Here is a 24,097-nt window from a genome sequence, read left to right on the forward strand (position 1 = left end):
GCCGGCGGCGGGTAGCTCTCGGGCTCAACGGAGCCCGCGGTTAGAGGGAGAAAATGGCAAAGGGAAGAGAGGGGAACGGAGAAGGGGCTCACGGGGAATGTAGCGGTGGCCTCAACAAGCTCGGGGAGGCATCAGGGGCGGCGTACGGTCGTTGGCGATCTCAGCGGACCGAGGTGGAAGAAGACGGCGCTAGCGGCATTGCAGTGCGTTCGAGGCATCGTGGCTCACCCATGAGGGAGAGGAAGACGTCGGCGGTGCTCGGGGACACGTCGAAGAGACGAGAGAGGGTCGATGGCCGCGGTGGACGGCGATGATGGCGACGAGCTCCTCTCAGGAGGGGAGGGGGAGAGAGCCAGAGGAGGGAGAGGGGCACAGGAAGAGTGGGGAAAGTGAGAGGGGGACGAGGAAGAGTGCGTGGCACTCGTAGATGGCGTCCTAGGTGTCGGCAGAAGCAGGAGGTGGCCGGCGCGTGGCTGCGGGCGCCGGGCACGCGCCTCTTGTCCTCCTGGCGAGAGGAGGGGGATAACTGGCAGTAGCCAGTGGGCTGGGCCGAGATGGGCCAGGCCAGGGCGACAGGTAAGCTCTAACTCTCTCTCTCTTTTCTGTTTTCTTTTTCTATTTTCTGCAAATGTTTTGGCTTTAAAATAAAATGCTAGAGCATTTTCAAAAATCATGAGCTTGCTTGTGGGCACTGTTTGGAATATTTCCAACAGTAACCATTTCAGCTCATGAGTATTTGGACATTTAAAATATTTATAAAATTTAAATGTCCAATTCAAATACATTATGGGTTAATTCAAAAATCCAGGAATGGCCTATAAATATGTTCATCATTTTTGTCAGAGGTTTTCACCTTTATCAAAAATCATGAACATTTCCAGAGGGCATTTTGGATTCACTGAAAATATTTTTAAGTTGAACCTATTTGATTTGGTTCTGGTGCTAGGGTTTGAACAGCCCCCATTTCAACTTTTCAAGAATTAAACATGATGCCATGATGATCAAGCAAGGTCAAGCAAAGGCTAAGCCAGGGCTGTGACAACTCACCCCCACTAAACAAGAATCTCGTCCCGAGATTCAAGATGTGAGGTAAGAAGATAGAGGGGACACAGAGCTAACACGATCTTCACGATCCAATTGCCCTTCTTGAAGATGTTGATCCATTGCCTCAAATTGATCTTGACGTCTTTGTGTTCGAGGGTTTTACCCAACGAGATGATGACAAGGAAGAAAAACTCTATAGAAATCGATATCCTTAGAGATCAAGCAACTCACGATCAACTTACGAAATGAGACGTTGAACATCTCTTGAGCTGAGGGCAAAACACACCTTAAAAAGGACGGAAGAAATAATTGACAAGGGTTTCAAAGTAGCAAGGAAAAATTGCCACGATTCCATAACGGCGCACCTTAGGGAAGGTGACTCGTAGAATTATTCCCTTAAGTGGCAAAAAGAATTACTTTTGATACAAAGATCATTGAAACTCTTTATACCAGCCTGAGGTAATCACAATCGATCGTTGGAAGGGGTTCGAAAGAATGTCATACTCCGACTAGGATGGATGATGTGGACTACCTTGTTGAAGACAACGCAATGGATGATTTTTAGCTTATCATCGGAAATGGATGGTACCCATGGTAAGTCCACTTTTGAAGATGGTCCTGAACAACAACTACTGAGGTGCAAGCTGGGAACAAAATGCAAATGTTGGGAATGATTCTGGTAACTGGGGAAGAACTCAACAGTCGAGAGTGTTTCCAATGTTCCAATGGTTATAGAATCATCGAAGAAACTGAGAGCACAAGGATACCTAAGAAACAACTTCAAGAATAAGTCACACTAAATCCTCATGGAGAAGATGGTCAAACAGCTCAATCAAGATACTACAATGATAGATCTTTTGGCTAGGTGTGCCGGCCAGAACATCAACCTTGTCGGGGACCTACATCATAGATCTTGGAAAAGTTCCAACCATCATATCTGCCTGAGATTCAGATCTGGTTGGTAACAGGATATTCCAGACCCATCGAGTCTAGAAGAAAATGAAAGTTTGCAACACAAATCGACAAGATAATGTTGCGAGACTCTCAGGAGATGAACTATGATAGCAAGCTCCAAAACATGAGTTGGTTCTGCTACATACATGTGAACACGCTGTTCCAGACAAGCATGACCACATAGTAGTCTTACAACAAAACACTATCGAGTTCTGGAGGGGAACCATGAATGAGGGTAGCGAAGTCCGAACATAAGTCATGATTCTTAAGAAGGAACTTCTTCACCTCGAACAAATCAATCAGTGGCTTGGTGTGCTAGGAAAACATATGGAGTGGAGGTAATTAATCTACCAACCCATAGAGTATTTCGCACGTATGCATGACTGATTTGGAATGATTCCAAGGGAAACAAAACAAGCTCCCTCAAATTCACGGCGGCAACTTGCATCGATTGCACGTGAACTTAGAGGAAGTCACTACTTTCATCCAAACATATACTTCATGAATGGGGCATGAAGGAAATGCTTACACAAGTTTCCAACACTAGGTTGATGTTCAACATGAATCATGGGGGAGACAAAATGTTGCTGATGGGCTCAACAACAACTCATCGGGATTTCCATATCACTGGACTTCCACAATCATGTGAACACGGTGATAGCATTGGTCAAACCAAAAGATGTAATGGGGTATGCTTGAGGGATCAACCACGAGTAAGACAACATAATAAACATCGTTGGTTCTGATTTGATTTGACGATAGCCCATACTCAAATCAAAGTTGATAAGACAGTAGGTCCAACAACTGATCATAGGGACCAATCGATGAAGATATCATCTTTCTTCAACACACACACACACACAAAGATATCCCTTATCATGAACTAAGTCAGACAAGCTTCCATCTTCCAACTCTCCAAGTTGTTGTTTAGCTTAACCAACTAGCTCGGGGGTATCCAACATAGATTCTTGGAGAATGGATGGTTTAGAGAAAAATCAACTTGATCACGAAGTCAACATGGCGGTTAGGTGATAACCAGGTAATACTTCCGAGAAGATATTCGGAAAATCACGAACCACCGATATGTTACTAAGCTCAAGATCAATCTTGCTTTATAGGGCAAAACGATATGATCAAATAAGTGAGGGATCGGCATGATCCTAACTCATTGATAGAAGTGTGCATGAGAAATATGGACTAGGTAGCATGATCAATCTTAAGATGACGATTCGATAACCAACACGCTAAGAATGAGAATATTGTCCATTTACTACCAAGCAACGAGTTGCTTGGAGTATTGATTTCACACATCACAAATCACTTGTCGGCATTCCGGTTACAATAACATGGAACCGAGGAATGGATAATGATGGCGAGAAGTATCACTGCGTCAAGAATTCATGAGAGATGGTATAATTCTCATGACAATCCTGACATAAAGGGGGTAATACTCTAGGGTACAACAGAGCAAAAGCTGGATTGGCATTTCGATCTGCAAAATACAACTACTTTGACCCAATCCTGGATATGGATGGGGTACTGGAGTTTGTTTCTCCTAGTCATTCCGGAATAGAATGACTTGACAGACTACAAGAATAATAGGCATCGATGAACACGAATGCACACATACTCTTGACTCTCAATTGATAGATGGAGGTCAGAATACAGCTAAAGAGGTACAACTCAAGGAACATATAATTTTTGAGGTGTGGATTCATGGGTTAGTATGTCAAACGAGTTCAACATATTTCTTCCGGATAACCCATGCAGAATGATAGAACGGGCAGAGACACAATATAAATGGAGTAATCCTCAAGAGCACCCTGGTTGTGATCTTTTGGTTCAAAAGAACTTCTTCCATGATAGTTCATGGTATTGGAAGAATGAGATACCATGGACCTCGAAGGCTATCACAAAGGTCACTAATATCCTAAAGGTACGAGCAACACTATCAACACGAGGTAAGTAGAGTGAATCTTGGGGTAAGAACCCAGGAGTAGAATACCTACTACTAAATGGCATCACGGGATGCTTTCGAGGATGGTGGCCAAAGTCATCACACTGGGATACAAAGCATGGCTAGATTACTGGGTTGTTCTCTAAGACACCTAGGGTCATAATAATAGCTCCAACATATATGTCGAGGCAACAGAATACCTCAACTCACAATTAGTGTGATTAACCTGGCCTAGAGGAACATCGAAACCAGAGGGAAAGGATTTTGCAAATGCATCAGATTGTTTGGAAACCTGGGACGACTCGGACAGCATAACGGCTGTAAATGCTCGAAATGATTTGAGACATCCTGCAAAGATGGTGGCATAACCTCTCAACATGACAATATCAAAGTTCTGAGGACAGCTATGAACATATGGAAGTAGTAGGAACTGAACTGAGGCTTGAACTCAACAATCCTAGGCAACTACGGTTTAGTAACACGTCATCCTGAGAGATAGAAGAGAAGCCTAGTTCTTAACCCCGTAGAAAAGATAAGATGACTCAGATCAGAAGGTCGTGAGGATAAGGAGTAAAAAGAGCCTTATGTTCCCATCCACAATCAATTCCCTTATATAACTAAATCATTTCTAGACACGACTTCGACCAGCTTGGCTTGGTAATCCTACAGGCAGTCAGGCTCTGATACCAAAGCTGTCAGGACCCCGATTCCAGATCACATCGATCTAGCATGTAACACCTCATATCGCTTTGCGGCCTCAAACACGGTATTCCCACGGGTGTCGCCTTACTATGGCCCGGGACCGTTTGTGTATTTTGGCTCACGTATATGATAGTGTCGCTAGCATCCATATGACAGAGAACCCAGGCCGACATGACTAGTCGTGAACCCAAAGTGGCACTAACTTACGGGGACAGGCATACATGAACCAACATCGAGCATGTCGGTCAGCAGCGTGTGAATCCGGGCTGTAGCACTGGGCTAACAGGTCTCCGGTGAACCGGGCTGTAGCAGGCTAGGCAGGACTCCGGATGTCACCGCGTGACATTTCCCCGAAGGGACAGACACAGGAACAAAGTGAATCACATGCCGGCCAGTCAAGTGTTCTGGAGCAGTAGTGCTAGGCTAGCAGGACTCCGGTGAACCGGGCTGTAGCGGACTACTATGGCTCATGGAAGCACAAGACTACATTTCCCCATAAGAGATGCTACCAAGGATAAACCACTAGGTTGTCGTATCCCACACATACAAAGCATTCCAATCATACACACAATATGCTCAATATGTGCAATACAACATGGCATCACAACAAGACTCTACGACTCAAAGTATTTATTCAATAGGCTCTGAAGAGTGAGATATTAAAAAGATGGGTCTCATGACCCAACATGCAGAGCATACAAGCAACAAGCACATGCGGAAGCTTAACTTGTCTGAGTACAGACAACTACAAATGAAGAAGGCTGAGAAGCCTGACTACCTACAAGACCCTCCCAAGGGTACAAGATCGTAGCTGAGGTAACAAGCTAAACGTCGAAGTCCACGCGGAACTACTAGCAAGACTGACGTCTCTCTGCAAAACATAAATTAAGCAAACGTGAGTACAAATGTACCCAGCAAGACTTACATCAGAACTAACTACATATGCATCGGTATGAACACAGGGGTGGTGGAGTTTAACTGCAGCAAGACAGCTTTGACTCGGTGGCTAACCTGAACTACGACTTCAAGTAACTCTTTTGAGCTGGCGCACACGAGTCCACAAATTCACCATACCAATACACCACTATGGATCCGCTCCCGTCTCCCTGCGAGAATGCCATCCATAGCACTCACGCTTATCTTGCGCATTTTAGAGTATCCACTTTCACTTGTCTATGAACTATGCAAGGGGTCCAAGTTTCCATATCCGAGGAATCCGGCTATTCAAATAGATAATGATAACCCTGCAGGGGTGTACTTCTTCACACACGCTCTCGCCACTTATCGCCCTGTACACGTCATGTACCTCGGCAACCTTCAAGCGGAAGTCGGGCGAGGGAGTCGGCCATGACCTGACTAACCAACAAGTCTCTAGTCCATGTTTATCGCCTATTCGGGTTCCATCCGCAAGGAGATCCGGCCGGGGTGTCGCTCACGGCCCCAAACGATGTGAGCAGGGTTCCCAAGCCCACCATCCGGGTGCCACTTGGTACACCGTGCCACCGTGCCTAGTCTGTCCCAAGCCCACCTGTACCGGGTGCCACTTGGTAGACTACTAACACTACCTACAAACACCAGAAACTAGTTGCGACTCCTGGATAGAGATCGAGTTGATTAATAAGTCGAGAGAGCTTGGAGCGCCCGGAGCCCAATGTGTGGTAGTAACTGTTCATGGATCACAAACATAGAACTCAGTTCCTGAGGACCGCTGCAATGACACAACCCACCATGTACTCCTACATGGCCTCTCACCGCTACCTTTACCAAATTGTGTTCACACACTTAGCTCTCAACGGTAAGACATGTTCACCATGTTCCAATTCATTCCCGATGAATCAGACCTGACTCAACTCTAAGCAGTAGCAGGCATGACAACAAGCATGAATGAGTAGGCACATCAGGGCTCAAACAATTCCTACTCATGCTAGTGGGTTTCATCTATTTACTGTGGCAACGACAGGTCATGCAGAGGAAAGGGGTTTAGCTACCGTAGCATGTAACAGTTGAATCGTTATTGTCCTACTGCAGTAAAAGAGAGCAAGAGCGAGAGAGTGGGATTGTATCGGAATGAACAAGGGGGTTTTTCTTGCCTGGCACTTCTGAAGATAATATAGTTCTTCATCGGTGTCATCGATCAATCGTCGGAACCACGTCTATCGGGGGGGAACAATCACCGGCAAACACAGAAAGAATACAATCAATGCAATGCAACAATATGATGGATGATCATGACATGGCAAGATGCTGTGATTTGGGATAATGCAACAGAAACTCATTTTAATTGAACTGGAATTCAAAACTACATCAAATTCCAACTCCAAACCTATTATGAAATTTTCCCTAATCATGTTTCATCCTAAACAGTGAGTTTAACTTGCTCAAATATGCATGAAAATGGTACAGATGGATTCCTTGAATTTTTCTGATAATTTTTCATATATAAATTATTTCATTTGGAGTTACGGTCGAATTTATATGAATTTTTGAAGTTTTAACAATTTCTGGAATTTTCCTGAATTATAAATAATCCAGAAAATCCTTTATCGCGTCAGCATGACGTAGCTGTGACGTCAGCGGTCAACGGGCTGGTCCAGGTCAAACCTGACGTGTGGGGTCCACACGTCAGTGTCACAGGGTTAAACAGGGGTGTGTTCAGCCTAATTACAAAATTAGTGGGCGCTGGGGCCCACCTGTCAACGTATGTGGGTGATGTAGCTGGCGGTGGTTAGCGCTAATGACGTGCCACGTCAGCACTCGCCGGAGCACGGCCGGCGACGACCATAACACGCGGCGGAGGCTCACCGGAGTGGCTCGGGACAACGCTACATAGGGTGGTTTGCGACAGGGTTTGGCTCTACGGGGAGCTGGAGGAGTGGCGCATCCACTGGTGGCAGCGACTGGAGCTGGGGTGGCCTGTAGCGACGGCGGTGGCGAGTTGGGCGGCGGCCGGAGTTCGGCCGGCAATGGTTTGGGCGATGCCGAGCAAGGGAGGAGCCGTGGTTAGTCGTGTTCGACTCATGGAAGTGCGGTGAGTGCAAGGTGAGCTCGAACGCGAGGTTGCATGGCCGTAGCTACGATGGCAACATGGCCGGCGGCGGGGAGCTCTCGGGCTCAACGTAGCCCGCGGTTAGAGGGAGAAAATGGCAAACGGAAGAGAGGGGAATGGAGAAGGGGCTCACAGGGAGTGTAGCGGTGGCCTCAACAAGCTCGGGGAGGCATCAGGGGCGGCGTACGGTCGCTGGCGATCTCGGCAGACCGAGGTGGAAGAAGACGGTGCTAGCGGCATTGCAGTGCGTCCGAGGCATCGTGGCTCACCCATGAGGGAGAGGAAGACGTCGGCGGTGCTCGGGGACACGTCGAACAGATGAGAGAGGGTCGATGGCCGCAGTGGACGGCGATGATGGCGACGAGCTCCTCTCGGGAGGGGAGGGGGAGAGAGCCAGAGGAGGGAGAGGGGCACAGGGAGAGTGGGGAAAGTGAGAGGGGGACGAGGAAGAGTGTGTGGCACTCGTAGATGGCGTCCTGGGTGTCGGCAGAAGCAGGAGGTGGCCGGCGTGTGGCTGCGGGCGCCGGGCACGCGCCTCTTGTCCTCCTGGTGAGAGGAGGGGGATCACTGGCAGTAGCCAGTGGGCTGGGCCGAGCTGGGCCAGGCCAGGGCGACAGGTAAGCTCTAACTCTCTCTCTCTTTTCTGTTTTCTTTTTCTATTTTCTGCAAATGTTTTGGCTTTAAAATAAAATGCCAGAGCATTTTCAAAAATCATGAGATTGCTTGTGGGCACTGTTTGGGATATTTTCAACAATAACCATTTCAGCTCATGAGTATTTGGACATTTAAAATATTTATAAAATTTAAATGTCCAATTCAAATACATTATGGGTTAATTCAAAAATCCAGGAATGGCCTATAAATATGTTCATCATTTTTGTCAGAGGTTTTCACCTTTATCAAAAATCATGAAAATTTCCAGAGGGCATTTTGGATTCACTGAAAATATTTTTAAGTTGAACCTATTTGATTTGGTTCTGGTGCTAGGGTTTGAACAGCCCCCCATTTCAACTTTTCAAGAATTAAACATGATGCCATGATGATCAAGCAAGGTCAAGCAAAGGCTAAGCCAGGGCTGTGACATTTCATTACCATGAACATGCCTAAATGATGTTCCAGTTTTCTGTTAACTTCATGATGCCTTGTTTTGAGCTTGTTATTGATTGATCTATGCCTCTTTTGGAGTTGCTTCAATTACATGTTTTATAGTATGCTATGAGTAATTTGTCCACATGCCAAGTTTGTTGATTTTATACTTCATATGACCTCTGTTCCAAGCTTGCAAACATGCTATGTTGTTGTTGTTGTTGTTGTTGTTGTTGATTTACACTTGCTGAAACTGTTATAACAATCAATCTTGTCTTGATGGTTCCCACTAGTCCAGAGTCATATGTATATCATGACTTGATGATATTTGTTGTTTGTTATGCGTACTTTGATGCCATGCCCTTGGTTGTCATTATAACTTGTTGTAGCTTGTCTCTTTCTTGCTCTCAAGCTGCCTTCATGCTAAATGTGTTATCCTGTTAACAACATGTTCCTTTTTGCATGAATCATTATGATTACTCCATGCTTCATATGAACTTGTGCCCATGGACTAAGTTGAAATATATTATGTCTACGACATGTCCATGTCTTCTGAATGTTTATTAAAGTTACTATGCTTACTTTTATGTGCCTCCAAAGCCAGCATCATAATGTTATGTTTTGCATTCCCAGATTTCTTCTAAGTCTGATAATCAACTTATATCATGTTGCATCTTGTCTTGTTGATTGCCATTGATCTATGGGTCATATGGAGAGGCTTAGTAATAATGTTTTGCCATGTTTAACCTGTACTTGAGTGCCATGCTCTTACTTGTTATGTTCTTGCACTATATCATCTTCGTTTCATGTATCCAACATGTCAATATGTTATTGCTGCTCACATGTATGCCCTGTTTTTCTCTAAGTCATAATCTGTGTTATCAAGTTGCTTTTTGCTTTTTGCTTTGATCATCTTGGATTAATCTTGATGCCTATGAACCTGAACCTTAAAGACATTTTGAAGCATGTTGTCTGTACTTTAAGTGCATATCAAGTTTGTGCTCATATGATTCCTGTAGCATGTTGTTTCCTTGTTTGCAAAGTGCTTTTTTGTTGTATTGGGCAGATTGTGTTTGAATCTTGTGTTGAGTGTATGTGTTGAACCGTTGCTCCTTCTTGAGCATGCTTTATATGAAACTTGCTTAGTTTTGCATGTAGTTTCATCTTACCTTGTAGCATCCATATTTTGAGTGTGTTTGCTTGATGTTTGTGTGCCTTTTGCATCAATGTCATGTTTAAGTTATTGTGCTCATATCTTCTAGGCTGTAGCTCCGTATTATACGAACTTTATATGTAACTTGACCAGAAAACCTTGTAGATCATCTTGGTGCATTTTGACTTGATGTTTAGCAACTTCAAAATTGTGTTCTAATCTGATCTGGACCAATTTCGAAATTTTCATATGAGGACTTACCAGATTTGCTATATGTTTTTTCCGGCCTCATTTAAACTTGCTTTGATGTGTGGCTCTTGTATGCATCATCTCTTGCCATGAGTAGCATCACATAGCTTTGTCATGCATCGTACTTGGTTGAGCATCATGTCTTGTTCATGCTTGTGTGTTTACCTTGTTGTTTGCTTCTTTCCGGTTGTGCTCCTTCTCGATAGTTCATGTTTCATTGCGATTGTGAGGATTCGTTCGTCTATGTGGTTCTGTCTTCTTCATGGACTCGTTCTTCTTCCTAGCGGGATTTTAGGCAAGATGACCCTCACCTCTGATCTCACTAGTATATTTGTTGTGCTAGTTGTCTCGATGCTATCGCTATGCCACGCTACCTACCACTTGTTTCTCAAGCCTCCCAAATTGCCATGATAGCCTCTAACCCTTTTCACCCTTCCTAGCAAACCATTGTTTGGCTATGTTACCGCTTTGCTCAGCCCCTCTTATAGCATTGCTAGTTGAAGGTACAGTTGCAGGTTGTTCCATGTTGGGACATGGATTTCATGGATATCATGGGATATCACAATATCTCTTATTTAAGTAATGCATCTATATACTTGGTAAAGGGTGGAAGGCTCGGCCTTATGCCTGGTGTTTTGTTCCACTCTTGGCACCCTAGTTTCCATCATACCAGTGTTATGTTCCTTGATTTTGCATCCCCAACACAATGAGGGGTATGGGACCCTCTTGACAGTTCGCTTTGAATAAAACTCTTTCACCAAGGCCCAACATTAATTTTACCATTTGCCTAACACCACCTAAAACTTGCATAGAGACTTGCCAGCCACCGTGGATTTTTATTAGCCCCCCCCCCCCCCCGGGGGCAGTGCTCCTCTGAGTGTTGGTCCAAACCGAGTAGACTGCGGGGCCACCTTGAGGAAACTTGAGGGTTGGTTTTACTTGTAGGATCTCTCCTCCGGTGTGCCCTGAGAACGAGATATGCGCTGCTCCTATCAGGATTTGTCGGCACATTCGGGCGGTCTTGCTGGTTTTGTTTTACCATTGTAGAAATGACTTGTGCACCGGGATTCCGAGTCTGATCGGGTGTCCCGTGATGGAGGATTGTCTCGCAGATCGTGAGGTTGTCATGGGCTAAGTTGGGACACCCCTGCAGGGTTTAAACTTTCGAGAGTCGTGCCCGTGGTTTGTGGCAGATGGGAATTTGTTAATATCCGATTGTATCAGACTTGAAGTAAACTCTTTTAAAATACACCAACCGCGTTGTGTAATTCTGATGGTCTCTTTTCGGGGAAGTTCGAGAAGAGAACACGGTTGAGTTGTGTTTGGTGTAAGTAGTTCAGGATCACTTCTTGATCATTTCTATTTTGCGACCGTTTGCGTAATTTCTCATCTTACTCTTGTATTCGTAAGTTAGCCACCTTACTTTTCTTAGTCGCTGCTGCAACCTCACCACTTTACCCCTTCCTTCCCATTAAGCTTTGCTAGTCTTGATACCCATGGTAATGGGATTGTTGAGTCCTCGTGGCTCACAGATTACTACACCAATAGTTGCATGTACAGGTAACGCGATGTTCATGACGCGAGAGCGATGTTTTGCTTGCCTTGGAGTTCTTCTTCATCGTCGTCGATCTTGGGTTAGGTTCCTAGTCGGCAGCCTGGGCTAGCAGGGTGGATATCGTTTGAGCTTTTGTTTTGTGTTTCATCCGTAGTCGGATGTCGTTCTACGAATGATGTATTGATGTATTCTTCTGGCATATAGTATGCCTTGTATGTATCCCCATCTATTATGTAATGGAACGATGTAATGATATCCACCTTGCAAAAGCATGTCAATATGCGTTTCTATCCTTGGTGGGACATTCGAGTCTCTTTAGGATAGTGTCGCATATTGAGCGTGACAAGTTGGTATCAGAGCCTCGACCGACCCTAGGAGGCCCCTTGTTTGATCGTTTAGCTGACCGTTGTCGAGTCCAGAAGAAAAAAATAGAGTATAGCCATATCGGAGAGTAGGACTTCTTTTTACTCCTCAGTCCCCTTCGTCGCCCTGGTAAGGAATCTTGTCATAGGTGTTTTGAACTAATCCTCTCCCCCTCCAATTTTTTTAGGATAACGCGGTTAGTTTTCATTCGTTGCCATGTCAGCTCTTTTCATCCGGTGCATTTCTCATCAAGTTGATTTGATCCTCTTCATCTTTTGCGAGGTCGATCATCGGTTCTTTCTCAACAACGTTGTTTCCCCATGTGAAGTTGTGTTTGTTTTTACCACACGCCCACTATCGTGGGATTGTCACGGCAGATGACCTACTGTGAGGACTTAGTCGTGGAGCCATCGCAACGTAGTTAGCTTAAAGGGGTTAAAGCGGGACAAAGAATGCAAGGAGTTTATACTGGTTCGGGCCCTTGCGGTGAAGGTAAAAGCCTAATCCAGTTGTGATGGGATTGCTAGGGTTTCGATGACCAGGGAGCGAATCCGCTTTGCCTGGCTCTCGAGTTGTTGTTTTTCTCTCCTTGAACCGCCGCCAGGTCGTCCCTTTATATACACAGGTTGACGCCCGGCGGTTTACAGAATCCCGGCCGACTCATAAACGTGTCTGACTCGGTTTCTACCCTTTCTTATCTTACAACACAAGTTACACACCATATGTCGGTTTACTTCTATGGGCCCTAATCCGCCTTTGGGCCTTAGGCCTTCTTGTTAATCTCCACTGTAAAGCGCCATATTCCTTGTCTTCATGGCCTTCAATAAGAATAAACCACTATGAGTATAACCCGGCCCCTCCTGGGTGGTTTATACTCAATAGTTATCTCCCCAACATTAGGCCCAGGTTGATTTGAACTTGTTCATGTCAATCTTCAGCACTTAGAAAAATTCCTTCTTCAATATCTTCACAAAAAATCTTGTAAACCAAAATGTGACGTCATATTCCAAGACCATGATAACCCGCCGTGATGTCATCCACTATTAACTTTATACAGAACCCAAATCTTTCAATGTATCTCCTTTAATGGATCTCCGAAAATCGAGGCATCTGCATGTCTGCATATCCATTTTTTCGACCTCCTCAATTCTCGCGCCTGCCACTTATCCATTCTCCTTATAAATAGAGCCGAGGGTTATTTTCACTTTTCCCCTCCTGCCTCTTCGTCTTGTCGTCTTCCTCGCGTCGCCCCTGTGCTTCGAGCTCCGCCGGCGCCGTCGAACTTCGCCTCTGCCTCAACCTTGGCCGCTGCATCACCCTGAACGTACCAGAGAATCGCGGTGCCTCTCCGCTGTTCAATAGTTTCGGTGAGTTCTTCTTCCTTTCCTCTATAGATCCGTTTAGGGTTCGCACGGGCTCATGGAAGCTTCATGGTGTTCTTCCCCTGTTCTTCATTATAGCCTATATGATAGACTCCAAACCTGATATACTCTTGTGCGGTAGCAATGATAGTCCTTCTTTTGCCATCAGATCAACTCTTTTGTGTAGAAAAACCCGATCTGGAACTTCATGAACTGCTCAAGCACCAACCTTTAGGTCTAAATATTTTCCTTTTCCTGACATGCGGTAGATCTGAAATTCTAATGTGAAACTGTGAAACTTGTTCTTCCTCACTTAGTCATTTTTTGGCTTCAGATCTATACTCTCATTGTCCATGTAGGCGGTTTATCTTTTAGAAAATAACCTGTCATATACCATTAGTCCCCTTGTAAACCGCCAATCGCTTTATCATTTATAATAGCTTCAACCTCCAGTTTAACAATTTTGCATGCCTGAATACCTTTTGTCTCTTAACCTGCAACATTTTATGCTTGTCAACCATGAATCTTAAACTGGCACAAACCTTTCTTTAGCTTATCCAAGAAATGACCAAGACTTTTTATGCTTGTAACTAGGTTCCATCCCGGATTACGGAAGAAGATCTGAAAGGATGTGTTATAACTGGCGCTTTACCAAAACAGAGTGAAATCCACTAGCGAGCCCCCGGTCCAAAAAATCCTCCTACACCCAAGGATGGCAAGATAGTTGTGTTTGTTGACCATCTGAGCCGTGGTTTTAAACCTCCCGGATCAAAAAAATTCCGTGATGTACTTGCTAGCTTCCAGATCCACCCTCAAGATATTGGACCTAACGTTGTGTCCAATATTTGCAACTTTCAAGTATTTTGCGAGGCTTATCTGCAAGAAGAACCGACCGTTGAACTGTTCAGGGACTTTTTCTATTTGAACTGCCGTACCAGATTTGTAGACGGGCCCAATACTAAACTTGGCGGCATTTCAATTCAAAAAAGGAAAGACGTCAGCTTTCGTCATGCCAAGCATCATAGCCATCCTAAGGATTGGAACCAGACTTGGTTTTATTGCAAGGATACTTCCCCTGTTGATGAGAATCCTCTGCCGGGTTATCGTGCTCACCGACTTACCAATACACATCCATTTCCCCAAAGGTTGACTGCAAAAGAACGGGCCAAATGTGCACCCCGGCTTGCAAAGCTCAGAGCCTTTATGGCTAATGGTTTAACAGGAATTGACTTTGTTCGTTGCTGGATATCTTAGAGTATTTTGCCTTTAAGACGTCGCCTCAGTTTAATGTGCGAGTACACATGGGATTCAAAAGATCCTCAACTACACACTTACATTCAGTTAACTGACGCTGAAATCACAGAAGCTATTAAAAAGATACTGGATGAATTGATGGTTGTCTGCAGCAAAACAGGGTAAGTCCCTTCTGCGTTTTGAATAAACCGCCAGCTATAAGAATTCATTAACTCCTATTTGAACCTGACATTTTTAACTCTTCCCTATAACCTTTGCCAATCTTTTAACAGGGTGATGAACCATTTTGGAAGAAGAAACCTCAGGATAAACCGGCCAACTCGACCCAAAACAAAGGTCATCAAAAAACCTGCCAAGAAGAAAGCAGCTGAATCCATCGGGCTGAACCTCGATGAGGATCTTGATAATCCAGACTCAGAGGTAGAACTTGATTCTCTTGATTCATTTTTCAAACACCTCATTAACAATGACCCTTATCAGGAGGACGCTGAAGCTAGCCGAGCTAATGATGTAGAGGTAATTATTCTTTCCTCCGGTTCAGATCCTCAGCCAACACAGAAAACCCGTCAAGCAAACCGGAAAGTAAAATTTTCACACCCTCTAGCTTATCTGGACCCCAACTTTCTTTTGAAGAAACAGTAGCATGAAGCTCGCTGCACAACCTGGCACAGTGGCCATGTAGTTACTTCAGCCGGTTTACCGAACACTCCAACCCGGAAACATCGATCAGAGGTCTCGTATATTTCTGATACTCCTTATCACAAGGTGGGTTATCTCAGGCAACCTCTTAATCCGTCTGATTCAAACTATCAGGGAACACCTCATTCATCATCCGGTGAGTCAACGGCCACACAACTCCCTCCTCTCAAGACTGTTCCTGGGTGAGCACTTGCAACTTAACTCTTGACGCTTCATACTTGTTTGTTATACTAACCTTTTATGTATTTTCCTTTCAAAGCCAAAGCCATGCCCAGCAAAAAGGCCAAATTGAATAAACCGGCTGATGATAACCCGGCCACTGAACCGGAACAGATCCCAGAACAATTTGAGCTGAATGCTGACACTATACATGATTATCCACCACCAGAACATCATGAAACCTTTGCTGAACCGATGGAAGATGATCCCACCGGCCATGCTACTGACCCGCCAAGTCCGGCCAAAGCTGCAGATAAACCGCCAAGCCTAGCCAAAGCAGCTGATGACCAATCGGATGATGTCATTGTCACTGGCGTCGGCCACACCACCCCTGGAAATCATATCGCTTTATCAAAGCATAGTGCCAAGGAAGAATTTTCTGCTATGGATAAGGGCAAGTGGAAAACAGATTTATCCAGCTATGCCCACCTCAACGCCCAAGAGATTCATTCCGGCTTCTTGAACCGCCTGTATACAAGCCGCGACTATGAAGTCGATTTAGTGGGCCCGATGAAGGAGCGATATGAGGTAAACACTGTTAACTCTTCATAATTGTTTGTCTTGTGTCCAATTTCTAATATCAACTCCAGCAGCCCCCAAGGGCCGGTTTATGATATCAACGTGAACCGGGACTTCGTAATACTTCAACTTTGCCCGCGTAGCCCCCAAGGGCCGGTTTATCGTTTCAGGATGAACCGGGACTTCGTAATACTTCAATTTTGCCTACATAGCCCCCAAGGGCAGGTTTATCATTTCAGGATGAACTAGGACTTTAAAGTATGAATCTTGCAATTCTTGCTTGTGTAGCCCCAGGGACCAGTTTATACCTTTAGGATGAATTGGTACCTTTCTGTCATGAAGCTTCCAAAATTCTTGATAACCATCTTTGTAAACCGATTGAAGAAGAAAAAATCCATAATTTTGACTTGAGCAAATATACATTAGCCCCCAAGTGCCAAGTGTATAACTTGTTATGTGCTTGGGACTTCAAATATGCACTACTAACTCATTAAATGTATCTTGCAGGCTAATCTAAGCCAAAAAGAATCTCAAATCGCCGACCTTCAGGAAAATATTAAGTCCCAGCGAGCAGAAACTTCCAAGGCTAAAGAAGAGCTGACTGGCGCTTTAACAGCCATGGAACAACTGAAAGAAGGCTTTAAAGGCGAACGGGCAGGATGGGACGCTAGCTCTGCTAAAACAGGTGGAGGGCGCTGAAACAACCATTAATCCGGTAGCAGAAGAACTGGTTGGCTTGAAGCGGCAAATCCATGCCATGACCAGTGCTTTATTTTATTAAGTTCCCTTAGTATAAGCTACTAACATGTATTGTCCCATAAACTGCCGGTTTACCGATATGCATGATGATGCAGGATCTCGCATTACCCATCTGGGCTCTGATATGCAGAAGAAATTGAAGGATTCCTATACTCTTATAGAGCAGTTATATACCGGTGCACAACGGATCATTTGTACTACTCCTCATAATAAACCGCCCCCAACCTTGATCAATGAAACATTGGAGAAGCTATCCGTGCTACCTGCCCGGCTTGAGGAGTTAAAAAGATCAGCTGCAAGGGCAGGTGCTCTGATTGTGTTAATCCGAGCTAAAGCTAGGATACCCGATCTTGACTCGGCTGATGTAGGAAGCGGCTATCCGAGCATAAAGGAGGACGGGTCAGATTTTGACAATGATGATCTCCGAGCTTTGATGAAGGAAATGCACCCCTTAGCAAGATTGGGTGAAGAAACAAATATTTCTCATTACCAGGCGGTTTATGATACCGACAACAAACGGGCTAATGCACCAACCCATGATGTGGAGAATCTTATCCCACCAATCCGTAAGCATACCTATGCTACTGATGTTGACCCCTCCACCCTTATAAGTGACGAAGCTGTATTCAAGGCCCTAACTGGAATCGACTGGACGACCATTGATTTCCAGCCGCTGGGTGGAGAGGAGGAGGATGAACCGGTGCAGGATGATCCATAGCCGTCAAGCCAGCCTGGCGAAGAGTCATGATTCGGAGGCCGGTTTAATCTTCTGCATACTGCAATACTTGCTGAAAACAATTATCCTTTTGGGCATCAAAACACCTTGTAATAGGCTAGTTTAAATACTTGGTCTGCTATGCCATCGCGCATATTCACTTTGCATGATACTGTTAATCCGCAATGATTATGCTATGTCTGCTTATGATCTTTAGCAGCTTTATTCAACCTGTTTCTGCATATAACAAGTTTAAAGCGTCCTGGCGGTTTATCGCCGGACGGGTCATAATGCCCAACATATAACCTAGTCTTATAACCAAGTTGTATTTAAGAATAATCAAATGTGAAATATATCATACATGTGACATGGAATCACATTGTTGGTTTTCCAATTTTTTGTAATAAGGGTGATGACCCAAATCTTTGAATACTGATAACTCCTCCCTATTTTGCCAGTTTATAGTAAAACCGTGCCAAGTTATAATAAACACCGGATTATTCGTATATCATACTAGCGATTTTTAGTCAAAGCCAGACCGGGTCAATCGACACCGGATTATAGTTGAGTGTATACTGGCGACTTATAATCGATAGCAAAAACGGGTCAATAGATACCAGCAATATTTTCAGTTTGCTCGACCGACTTATAGTCAACAGCCAGTCCGGGTCAATAAACACCAGATTAGTATAAAACACCTCAAAAGAAATATCAGAAAGATTTCAGAAGAAAATATGCAAAAACTGCGAGGCTTTTCATGGGCTGCCAGGCCACTGAGTTAAACCATTTTACAAAGCCTTATAAGATGGACCTCACATCAACCAATCGTCATTTTAAATATGACAAGTTCAGGGTCTTTATAAGATTGACTTGTCAAACATTCGACGGGTCTACTAGGATTACCTGGGCGGAGTGGCTTACTTAAAAAGGCAGGATAACCCGGGGTTTTAGGTGAATACACCTGGCTTCCAAGCCTGGCTTTTATAACCTATTACAAGGTTATAGAATCTTTGTTCTTGTAGAAGCAAAGAGCCCCCAAATAATATTTTGAGCTGTGCTCAATGGGTGCCTATGTTTGAGTTGTGCTTTGCAACAGACTCTCTTTGGCTCCTTTTGACTTTTGCGTAGCAAGCCCCCAAGTTTTTTTATGTGTGGCTTATGAGCCGGATCAATGGGTAATTAGAACTCCACTTTATAAACAGAAGCCCCCATGTAACCAAAAACCTTTTAAGGAATAATGACAGAGGCCCCGCTTTAGCAGGGATGCCGGTTTATTATATTGATCATCATAATATATACATTGTCAATAATATGTACATAAGAGGAGCCTATGGCTCAGGTGTAGTAAGGCCGAAGATGAGCTATATTCCATGGCCGGTGGGTCTCCTCCTCCGATTTATGTGAGTCTTTGTGCTCTCGAACATCGATAAGGTAGTATGACCCATTGTGCAGGTTCTTGCTGACCACAAAAGGTCCTTCCCAAGGCGGGGATAACTTGTGCATATCAGTTTGATCCTAGATGAGCCGGAGCACCAGATCCCCTTCTCGAAACGTTCTGGTTTTAACCCGACGACTGTGATAACGACGCAGATCTTGCTGGTAAATCGCCGAACGCATCGCTGCAATATCATGCTCCTCATCTAACAGGTCAAGTGCTTCCTGACGTGCCTTCTCATTGTCAGCTTCAACATAAGCCGCCACGCGGGGTGAGTCATGACGGATGTCACTAGGGAGAACTGCCTCTGCTCCGTAAACCATGAAAAAAGGTGTATAACCCGTAGATCTGTTGGGCATGGTGTTGATGCTCCATAACACAGAAGGTAACTCCTCCACCCAACAACCTAGTGTCCGCTGTAAAGGAACCATAAGTCAGGGCCTGATGCCTCGCAAGATCTCTTGATTGGCCCTCTTCGCTTGACCATTAGATTGGGGGTGATCCACTGATGACACATCAAGCTGGATGTGCTCATGTTGAAAAAATTCTTCCATAACACCCTTGGACAGATTAGTGCCATTATTAGTTATGATATTGTGTGGAAAACCAAACCGGAAAATCACCTTCTTGATGAATTGAACCACCGTGGTTGCATCACACTTACTAACTGGCTCTGCCTCCACCCACTTAGTGAACTTATCAACCGCCACCAGAAGGTGGGTATTCTTATCCTTAGACCTCTTAAAGGGCCCAACCATATCCAGCCCCAAGTTGCAAACAGGCAAGTGATTGGAATCATCCTCAATTCTTGAGCCGGAACATGAGCTCGACGTGAAAACTTCTGACAACCATCACACCTTTTTACCAAATCCTCAGCATCAGCATGAGCCGTTAGCCAATAGAAACTGTGACGAAAGGCCTTAGCTACCAGGGACTTTGAACCAGCATGGTGACCACAATCTCCTTCGTGGATCTCACGCAAAATCTCATAGCCTTCTTCAGGAGATACACAACGCTGAAACGCCCCTGTTACGCTGCAATGATGCAATTCTCCGTTGACAATGGTCATTGACTTGGATCACCGGATTATCTGCCTGGCCAAAGTTTCATTCTCTGGTAACTCGCCCCAGTTCATATACGCCAAATATGGGACTGTCCAATCTGGGATAACGTGAAGAGCTGCCACCAACTGAGCCTCCGGATCAAGAACAGCCAAATCCTCCTATGTAGGTAGCTTGACCGACAGGTTATGCAAAACATCCAGGAAAACATTAGGTGGCACCGGTTTATGTTGGGAACCCAAACGGCTCAAAGCGTTCGCCGCTTCGTTCTTTCGCCGGTCCACATGATCAACCTGATAACCTTTGAAGTGACTAGCAACAATATCCACCTATCGATGATATGCTGCCATGAGCGGGTCCTTGGAATCCCAAATACCAGACACTTGTTGAGCCACCAGGTCTGAGTCACCGAAACACTTAACCTGGCTTAAATTCATCTCCTTAGCCATTCGAAGACCATGGAATAAGGCCTCATATTCAGCTGCATTCGTGGTGCAAGGGAACATAACAAAACTTATCACCTCATGGGGAAGTTAACACGACTCCAGCCCCCAAGCCTTCCAATTGCCTGGATCCATCGAAATGAATAGTCCAATAAGTATGATCTGGCTTTTCTTCCGGCGCCTCTAACTCTGTCCAGTCATTGATGAAATCCACAAGCGCTTGGGACTTGATTGCCGTACGAGGCACATATTTCAACCCGTGAGGTCCAAGCTCAATAGCCCACTTGGCAACTCGGCCAGTTGCTTTCCTGTTTTGGATTATATCTCCCAAAGGGGCAGAACTGACCACAATGATGGGATGACCCTGAAGATACTGCTTAAGCTTCCGGCTTGCCATGAAAACTCCATACACCAGTTTCTGCCAATGTGGGTACCTTTGTTTGGACTCAATAAGCACCTCACTGATATAATAAACCGACCATTGAACCGGATACTCCTTCCCAGCTTCCTTGCGCTCCACCACAATGGCCACACTAACAGCCCGGGCATTAGCAGCCACATATAACAACAGCGGCTCTTTATCGACCGGAGCAGCAAGGATAGGTGGCTCAGCTAACTGCTTTTTCAAGTCCTCAAACTCCGCATTAGCAGCATCACTCCAGACAAAATTATCTGTCTTTTTCACCATCTGATATAGAGGGATAGCCTTCTCTCCTAATCAGCTGATAAACCGGCTCAATGCTGCAATACGACCCGTCGGACGTTGAACATTGTTAATACACGTCGGTTTAGCCAGAGACGTAATAGCTTTGATCTTTTCAGGATTAGCTTCAATGCCCCTGTTAGACACTAGAAACCCCAAGAGCTTGCCTATCGGAACACCAAAAACACACTTGACCGGATTAAGCACCATCTTATAGACCCGGAGATTATCAAAAGTTTCCTTCAAGTCTGTTATCAACGTCTGCTCCTTTCTGGACTTCACCACAATATCATCCACATAAGCATGAACATTGCGCCCAATCTGATTATGAAGACAATTCTGCATGTCGCGCTGATAAGTCGCCTGGGCGCTCTTGAGCCCAAAAGGCATAGATACATAGCAGAAGGATCCAAAGGGAGTTATAAAAGGTGTCTTCTCCTGGTCCTTAACTGCCATTTTGATCTGATGATAACCAGAATAAGCATCCAGAAAGCTCAAATGCTAACGACCCACCGTAGCATCAATGATTTGATCAATCAGAGGGAGAGCAAAGGGATCAGCTGGACAAGCCTTGTTCAAATCTGTGTAGTCCACACACATCTGCCAAGTGCCGTTCTTCTTAAGCACTAGCACCGGGTTAGCTAACCACTCATGGTGAAAAACCTCCACAATAAACTCTTTCAAACGTTCCTCAGTTACGGTTGAGGGAACCCAGTTATAGATGGTTGGTGTTTTGGACGCCATGATGGGCAAAGAACTACTGAAAAGAAAAGCAATATACCAGTTCAGTTTAATGGTGAGATTGACAGTTAAGTGATGAAGATGCAAACAAGTAATGGCGGCTTAGTTAAGGGCTAATGACATATAAGGAAAATTAAGCCAGCATGATAAGCCGCCATGACTACAGATATTTGAAGAAGGCAATTTCAGCTAAGTGTTGAGACAAACAAGTTTCTTAAATTGTTTGGTATTATTCCAGATCAAATGGCTATTCAAAATGAAAAAAATTCTAGACCTAAAAAAGTTCAGCGCAGAAGAGTATGTAAGTTCTAATACAGCCTTTGAAACAGAGAAAGGGATCTGTGGATCAAGAAAAGGCACAAGAACACTACCGCATGAGCATATATATATTTTTGGATCAAGAAGAGGCCTGCAGTGGAAAAACTACGAGGGACTACGATGAACTCGGAAGAACACGAAAGAATCTGGAAACCCTAAGTGCGGATCTGAGAAGTGAGAAGAAGAGAACTTACAGTCACATGTCTTCTGTGGAGATCGCCGCTGTTCTCTAGATCGGTTTAGGTTGATGCGGCGGCCAACATCGACGGAGACGGAGGTGAAGCGCGGCGGCAGCGAAGCTCGAGCAGCAGGGGGTGCGCGAGAGGAAGATGATGGAGCGAGAGAGGAGAATGAGAAGGCCGAGGCATGCCTATTTATAAGGAAAGATGTGAACAGACGGGCGCGAAAATCGAGGAGAGCTAAATAATTGTTATCTAGCTACACATACCCTTGATTCTCGGGAAGCATTAAAGATAAAAGATCTATTGGGAAATGACGTCATGAAAGTTCTTTGTGTTTTCCAGAGATGACGTCACGGCGGGTTACGAAAACTTAACGAAGATAAGAAGATGGATTTTTGTATAAGTATTGAAGATTGACAAAGAATGAAATTCAAAGTCAACCTGGGGCCTAATGTTGGGGATATTACTATCGGTCATGACCCGCCCAGGAGGGGCTGGGTCAGCCCCAATGGCGGGCTACGAAAGAAGCCCAGTAAACATTCAAGACGATAGTTTATTAAACCTTATAGAAGGCCCAAGGGCCTGGAGGCGGCTTAAGGCCCGATATTGTAAACCGCCGTATGTAAGGAAAGACTTGTAAAGAAAGGCATGTAAAGGAAGTCACCGAGCTGGACACGATTATGAGCCGGCCGGGACTCTGTAGGCCACCAGGCGTCAACCCATGTATATAAGTGGACGACCTGGTGGCGGCTTAGGGCAAGAAACAACAAGTCGATAACCAAGCCGGCGAGTAGCCTCTTGGTGATCGGAACCCCAGCAATACCAATCCCAACTAGACGTAGGCTTTTCCCTTCATCGTAAGGGTCCGAACTAGTATAAAACCCTCTTGTGTCCTTTGTCCCGATTGACCCCTTTAAGCTTCCTAGTGCGATGGCCCTACGACTAAGTCCTTGATCTAGGACATCTGTCATGACAATTACACGACAAATAGCCTTACGCCTTTCTGCATTGAAGCGGCGGAGAAACTGCCTGACCGGTTTAAACTTAGGAACAATATTAAGAGTGTGCTCGGCGAGTTCCCTCGGTACACCTGGCATGTCATAAGGTTTCCATGCAAAGATGTCCCGGTTCTCATGGATGAACTCGATGAGCGTGCTTTCCTATTTTGGATCCAGATTAGCATTGATGCTAAACTGCTCGAATGAATCGCCAGGAACAAAATCAACTAACTTGGTTTCCTCAGCCGATTTAAACTTCAATGCCGGATCACGCTATGTAGTTGGTTTTTTCAAAGAAGTCATATCCGCCGGATCAACATTGTCCTTATAAAATTTCAACTCCTCTGTTGCACAAACCGACTCAGCATAGGCCGCATCACCCTCTTCACATTCCAAAGCTATCTTACGGCTCCCATGTACCGTGATGGTCCCCTTATGACCCAGCATCTTGAGCTGCAGATACACATAACAGGGCATTGCCATGAACTTAGCATCAGTCGGCCATCCAAACAGGGCATGATAAGGGCTCTTGATTTTCACTACTTCAAAAGTCAATATCTCTGATCTTGAGTCGTGATCAT

This window comes from Triticum aestivum, chromosome 4A, assembly GCF_018294505.1.
Source record: "Triticum aestivum cultivar Chinese Spring chromosome 4A, IWGSC CS RefSeq v2.1, whole genome shotgun sequence".
Classification (NCBI taxonomy): domain Eukaryota; kingdom Viridiplantae; phylum Streptophyta; class Magnoliopsida; order Poales; family Poaceae; genus Triticum; species Triticum aestivum.